The following is a 7,678-nucleotide window of genomic DNA, read 5'->3' as shown; positions in this document are numbered from 1 at the left end:
CTGGTCGTCCCGTGCAGCATTTTAACTCAATTTGAGAAATAGGCCGACATTTTGCACACAATGTGTTGCTGGGCCCAAATGATGATCATTTGTCACCTTAGCTGTTGGAATAGTCCCTTCAGTTAATTGGTATTTCCATTTCCACGTTCGCCCTACTCGTCAATACGCAGGACACAGGATGATGTTTGGAATATCAGTCAGTCAAATCACATCGTTTTCCTGCTTGAAACATATGAAGGTTTCTGGGTTTCTTCTCAGGACAGGACCTGGAAAAAAGCATTACTCTCATTCATATTTCGGGGGTGGGGGGGGAGGTAACCAGAAGTCGTGTTCAGGGCTTTGAACCCACCAGGTGTGAAAGAAAAGGCATACTTATTTCTAGGCATACAACCTATTTGTCTCAATTTCTACTGTCCTGCACAGAATAAACAGCTTTCAGTAAAGATTACGAGGCACACAAAATGGCAGCAAGGAACAACATATTGCCAAAAATGAAAGTAATCAATACAGCCATACCCAGGTATGACACTGATGTTGGAACGACCTAAAAGGGAATTTAAAATAACTATGATTAATACATGAATGGCTCCAAAATGTACTTAATTAAATATCAGGTGAGAAATTTCACTAGAGGGCGGAAGGGGGGAAGAAAGGAACAAAGAGAGGAATGGAAGAGGGAGGGGAGGGAGGGAGCCGGGCTCCATTATATGGTGCTCCCTAAAAGGCAAAACTATAAGCGGGGAAACAGATCAATGGTGGTCAGAGGTGGAAAGAGAAGAAAGAATCTGCCTACAGATGGACCGTGTGAGGGACTCGGGAAATAATGAAATGGGTTCTGTTTCCTGACTGTTACAGCCAATGCACTATTTCACATTTGCCAAAGTTCATAGGACCGTGCAGCACAAGAGTATATTTCACTGTATCTAAATGTTTTAAAACTTTCCAATAGCCACTTCAACACTTAAAAATAAAATTCAAGTTCATTTCCATGTCCTGTAAGCCTTTGAATAATATTTCTTTTGCAAGTGTCTCCAACCTCATCTCAATTCTCACTAAGCTAGACCCACACAGTTCCTGGTAACCGATGCTCTAGCCCATCTCAGGCTATTGCGCTTTCCTTCAAACCCCTGCGGGATCGATCAGTTTCCTGGCTTTTTTTTTTTTTGGTTGATTCCTTCTTTTCCTTCACTTTTGAACTTGATCCATTCTTAATATCCAATATAAGGCCCATTTCTCACTGATTTTTCTTTCTCTTACCCACATTACCTTGCTTGGTTACTTCACATAATCATCAGAATCAAAATTATCTTGTGTGTTTACTCATTTATTTTTCCTTGTTGGTGAACTGCCCCTATCTCTAGAATTACAAGCTCTATGGAAGCAGGGGTTACTGGTCTTCTTCACAAACAGAAAAATCCCTGGAATATAATAGGCACTTGGCAATTAATTATTAGAAGAATGACTGAACTCAAAAAATATTATATTAAACCTTCTGAGCCAGTTCCTCCACCTGCTGCCCAGGCAACACTAGACTTTGCTAAAAATGCAGAGAGAAATTGGCTCGTATGTGACGACAGTATTTTTGAAATAAGATAAATTACTAACTAATTGGCCCAATAATTTTTAAAAGAGGCTATTAAGGAAGCTTAGAAAGCTCTCCTAGCTTTAAGGCACAGGGGTCTGTTGCGATTTTGTTGGAATGTGGAGTCATCCATTGTCAGACTCTAGGAATGGTTACCGGAGAACAAATAAACTCAGGGACAGATTACTTTTTATCTGAAAAAAAGCCACTAGGAATCACATTGTAAAAAATGAGATAAAATCTATTTTATTTTCCCCATCATGGTATTTCAGACATGTCGCATGGAGCTATACACATTGTAGTACCACAGTAAGTTTGCTGTATGTATTAAGTAATTAATTAACACAGTTCCTCTACAGACAGACCCAACGTCCAAGTGCACAGCATTATATAAAGAAAGCACCGTAGGAGGGACAGGCCTCACTGCCGGCTCTGCCGTTAATTAGTGAGATGACCTTAACCTTTCCAATTCTCAGTCTCCGTAGGATGAAGGAGCTGCGTTAGAAGATTCCTCACGTCCTCTCCTAACCTCTCCGACTTTGTTCCCCAGGTTGCGTTCAGAAATTCATTACAAGAGAGTCTTTAAAATTAGAAAGGGTTTCCTCAGCAGAGTCATTGTGTTCAAATGAAGCAAAAATCCCTCCACAAAAAGTAAAAAGTATGAACCAAGAAAACCTGGTTTGTCCTGCATTTGAACAAAACGTGTGTGTGTGAGAGAGAGAGATCAACCTATACAATTCTGGAATTGAATAAAACTGGCAAATAATAGAATTGAACATAACCTAAGTCATTGCACATAGTTTATATTGAAAGCAGCTCCGTGAGGCAAGGAATTGTAATTAGCGGAGAATGAGCAGGTAGATGGAAACTATCTTCGGAGTTCTGAAAATGTCCTGCGCACTTGCAAGACCTCTTAGAGCCTGACAACACTCTTTTCCTTATTACTATTATTACATCTAAGTTCCAAACGTGTGACTTCTCTCTTTCTTGTTATAACACACCTTTCTGTCCTGACTTTTCATGTTTAACAACCGTGTTAAGCTGTTCTTTGGCATTCTCGATACAAGGCAGAACCACGGGGGTGGATTTGGACTGCCCTGGGGTGGAGGCATGAGGCCAGAGTGTGACAGGGACAGGGAAGAAGGGGACTGAATCTCTCCTAGACAACCTTCACCAAGAATATGGTGGCGTGAGAAAGCAACTATCACACAAGGAATTAACTATGTTTTGACAATAAAAGGAAAGGCAGTGGAACCCGTGGGACTAGTGAGGACCAGGGAAAGAGAAGGCTGGAAGGAGACACTGAGTCAGATCACTGACCACCCCAGGCAGCGTTAGCTCAGAGTGCAGTCAGTGGGTGGGGTCTCGGGGAACCAGAGGGAAAGGCGGAGTGACTTCAGTGCAGGTGATTGGCTGCAGTTTTCACCTGGACAGTCTTGAAGCATTTCTGCTTCCTCCTTGCAGAACTGGGCTTCCTGTCTTCTGGTGCTATTATTTGGGTCTATTTATCACCTCATAGAATCATCATAGTGCTATCAACTATTGACTCTGACATTGGGTATGGTCCAATTTCAAAGTCACGTAGCAACTTTTTACATTTTATTTATTTATTAATTTTTAGAGAGATGAGGAGGGAGGGAGAAAGAGACGGAGAGAAACATCCGTGTGTGGTGGCCTCTCCCATGCCCCCAGTGGGGACCTGGTCTGAAACCCAGGCATGGGCCCTGACTGGGAATCAAACCCGCAACTCTTTGGCTCTCAGGCTCGCACTCAATCCACTGAGCCACACCAACCAGGGCTCATATAGCATTTTTAACGTATGAAAACATTTAGTCTTGAGTTATTTCCCTGCACTACATTATTTATTATATACATTACATAACTTTGAGTACATAGCTGCAAGGCAGCTGTAAATTCCAAAGGGGAAAAAAGTGTCCTAAACAGTCTTCACTGGCAACTTCTTTGTTGACAAAGTACCTTCTGATGATGTGGAAATAATAACCGAATGCAAATATCACAGACTTTGGTTGGAAGTTCATTTTAAATGAAAAGTAGGTGAACATCAAAACAGTTCTGCGTGATCCGTGATCTGGTAAAAACCACAAGAAACCTAAATTCGGTCAGCTGAACCCTTCATATAAAATGGGTCTAAGGCGATGTTCCTCCAAGTGTGGTCCTCTGCAGGTCACCCTGCCTGGTAGGCCCTCAGTCAGGATCTCCAGAGATTAGCAGGTCACCCTGCCTGGTAGGCCCTCAGTCAGGATCTCCAGAGATTAGCCTGTTACTCGGAATATCAGCACGCTTTCGTATTACACTTATGTTCACTGAAATCGTCTGCTTTTTTTTTTTTAAATTTATTTATCTTTAGAGGGGAAGGAGAGAGGGAGAGAAACATCAATGTATGGTTGCCTTTCGTACATCCCCTGCTGGTAGTTAGCCTGCAAGGAACCGGCCTGCAACCCAGGCATGTGCCCTGACTGGGAATCGAACCGCAATTGTCTGGTTCGCAGGCCCGCGCTCAATCCACTGAGCTACGCCAGCCAGGGCTGCAGCTCGTCTGCTTTAATGCAGGGTCCTGTTGTGTGGAGCAGGCAGCGCGCCAGTGCTTGGCAGAGAGCAGTTCACCGACCACGAAGCCAACGGCCCTTCCTCTCCCCCTTCACCCCGCTGCAGGGCTTCCAGGCCTTTCTTGCTGATGACATAGATTATTAGATGCTCCTAGGCTCTCAAAAGCCCAAAGGTTAATGAGGCATCTCATTCATATTTCATGATTGCTGTTTGCCCTTCTCTGCCTTTGGGACACACCATGGGAAAGGTGAATCAATAGAAAAATATCAGAAGCACCAGACAATTAGAAGGTACCAGAAATAATCCATAGACTCCTACTGTATTTAAAGCAAATGGCCTGATGAATAAGTTATCAACAGAGATCCTTAATGCACCAGAATTTGTCAATGTGGGGGGGGGGGACACAAATATATCAAAATGTAGGAATAAATAGCCCCTACCAATTTCTTTTTTCTGGATCTCATTCTAAATGTGCGTGTTCTCATAATGTGTGCCCTGTCCTCATCACTGAGGCCGTCATGCTAATACTTAGGTCTTTGTGCTTAGCAGACCACTTAGGGCTCCCATTTTAAGGCTAATATGCTCACCCTTGGGACCACGATGGAAAAGACGGGAGACATTCAATATGTCTGGTTGAAAACTAATACCTCTGATTTTCACCTTCCAAACGCTCTAAATCTTAGCTACATTTTAAAAGGCATGTATTGGGTTAGCTTCCTTCTGAAATCTTCTGGAGGAGGGGGTTCTTTATTAGTCATTATACTTTGCATTTCCTCTCCCCTGGTGTTCTTGAGGTCTTTTATACAGCCCTTTCTCTTACGTATCTTTTTTTTTTAGATTTTATTTATTTATCTTTAGAAGAGAAGGGAAGGAGAGAGGGAGAGAAGTATCAATGTACGGTTGCCTCTCGTGCATCCCCTGCTGGGAACTGGCCTGCAACCCAGGCATGTGCCCTGACTGGGAATCGAACCATGATCGTGTGGTTCACAGGCCCACACTCAATCCACTGAGCTACACCAGCCAGGGCTTCTCATATATCTTAAAAGTTGATTCATAATACTAATAAAAATCCTAACTGAGTATCTAAAATATTCAAGAAATTTTGTATGCCTTATTTTCAAATCTCGGATAGGTATTCCCTGAGAATATTTTTCCCAAGATATTTTTCTCCCATGAAAAAGTGGTCACAGAAGAGTGTGTGTAGCATGATGGGAAGGTGGAGATGAGGGGTTGTGAGGGGCAAGCATGCTTTCACCCCTGTGTCTGTTCTTGTTTGTAATTAATAGCAACACTCATGTAATCTCAGATCACCTGTTTAAACATAATTTTAAGAGATCAGGTTGAGAACGTGTGTCATGCAGGCAGCGTATTATAGTGAACTGAGCATCATCTGTACTCAGACAACCTGAATTAACCTGTCGCTCTGTATCCTGTTATCCAGGTAACTGGTATTTTCTTCAATGTATCCAAGTCTTCATTTTATCAACATGAAACAGGGATAATTAATATGTGTCTTTAGGCATTGCAAGGCTTATATGATATTTAAAATGCCTATTACATGGTATTTAATACTAATAACTGCAAATCACTTTGGAGAATTAACAGTATACACATATGTATCTTTTGTTTCATTTCCTGTTTTACATGCAAGTCTTAAAAAAAGATTTGGTGACTCATACCCTTAAATCTCTGTCTCCTCTGCCATGTTTACTTATCCCTACCTGGTAATATCTTAAAATATTTCAGATTAATAAAGTAGATGTATGCAAACTTTAGAGCTGGAAAATATCTTAGAATTTACCTAGTCCAATTTCCAGCTTTATTACTAAGAGAAAAATTGCTTGTCATGTTAATGAGTTCATTAAATTCTTCAAATTCATAGGATGTATCCCAAGGTATTGTGCCTCCCATACAGTGTAAACAATTCGTTTGCAATGCTAATTGACATCTGTCCTCTTGGAAAATCTTCTTACTAAACTCAGGCCATTGAGCCTCATTTCCCAGTTGGGGGTGAATATTTTAGAACCTGGAATATTGAAAGTGTGCAAGTCTGAGAACTCTCAGTACTTAAACTTTGAAAAGGTAGAGCTTGATACAAGTGGAGGGGGAGAAAATAAGAACATTTGTTAACAGGAGAAACCTGGTTCTTCTTGCCAACACAGTAAAGAATTATAGATAAGCAAGCCTATTGGTGTGCAAGCAGAGTTTATCAGTTATATGTTCTCGTGGAAGAGAACAGGTCTTGCTAAGATGGGGTGACAGGCAAGAGCCTGGATGACAAAAACAAGGACGGCTCAGAGGCCCCTGGTCCTTTGTCCTGAGGACCATATAGTTGGCGAGATGGGGGTGAAGAAGTTACATATTGATTGACAGGTAAAGGTGGTGCCAACTTTCCCAGGGATGGAGACCATTGTCCACCCAAACATAGGTATGTGGTCTGTTAGCCCAAATCCTTATCTTACTCCAGACCACATTCGTCCAACTTGTTGTAAAACAGATACATGACAGGAGGCAGTTAATTAAAGCTGGGGCAGTTACCCAAAGTTGTTTTCTGGGCTTCTTCTTTGGGCACTGTGACCCTCCTTCTCTTCCCCCTTCCAAGCCTGGGGGTGAACACGCCATTTCAAAGCCTTTCTTTCCCAGATAGTAGAAATGATACGTAGAATTTCAAGGGCTTCCCTCCTCCCATGTTAGCGTGGCATCTCTTGTGATGCTGAAAACACCTGGCATTGTTATTGAACCAGGCCCAGGACTGCTGAGTTAGTGGGCGAGACATGCCTCCCTCCTCCTCCCTGCCTTGGTGTATTATCCACTCTACCTAAGTGCTAAAAGGCGTTCTCTGGCAACCAGGATGCTAGACGCTGGCCGGCAACAGCAGTATGCAGTCTCAGAGTTCGTCCTGGGCTGTCTTCCTGCCTCGCATTGACTCAGAGACAAACTGCACCTACATGGCTATTCTCTAAATTCTCTTGCATTATGTCACTTAAAAATAATATACTGTGGCTGCTTTGGTACATATGTATATTAAACCCGTCTGCATCCCAAGCCGTGAAAGTAGAGATGGGTAAAGTGATGAACAGATGCACCCTCTTTGCATTCCTAGTGCCCAAATTGATGGAGGACCATTGGAATACTATAAAATACTTCTCAGCAGTGGCATTTCAGAGTTGCATTAGTACATGTTTAAGTTTTGTGTATTTCAGTGCAAGTAAAAATGACAACTGAGATAAATATCCCAACAGAGTAGGTTTTTCATATTTAAGGGTTGGAGGATTGACTTCCTAGGAAGCAAATATTTTTGCTTTGGGCAACAAGCCCTATAGATATAATAGCCTATTTGGGCAACAAGCCCTATAGATATAATAGCCTAAAGTGGTTTTTTTTTTCAATTATAAAATATTTCCAGTTACACAAGATACGTAAAAAGAAACATAATTTAAACGAGGTGTGCCCCCAAAATCAATAAGCAAAATATTATAGGTATAAAAGTTGCCCCTCTCTCCTTGCCAGTGGTAATCTCTACCCTGA

The sequence above is a fragment of the Sturnira hondurensis genome, unplaced genomic scaffold (genome assembly GCF_014824575.4).
Source record: "Sturnira hondurensis isolate 20B ecotype Veracruz unplaced genomic scaffold, ASM1482457v3 Scaffold0001547, whole genome shotgun sequence".
In the NCBI taxonomy this organism is placed as follows: domain Eukaryota; kingdom Metazoa; phylum Chordata; class Mammalia; order Chiroptera; family Phyllostomidae; genus Sturnira; species Sturnira hondurensis.
This window is presented reverse-complemented; position numbering follows the sequence as displayed.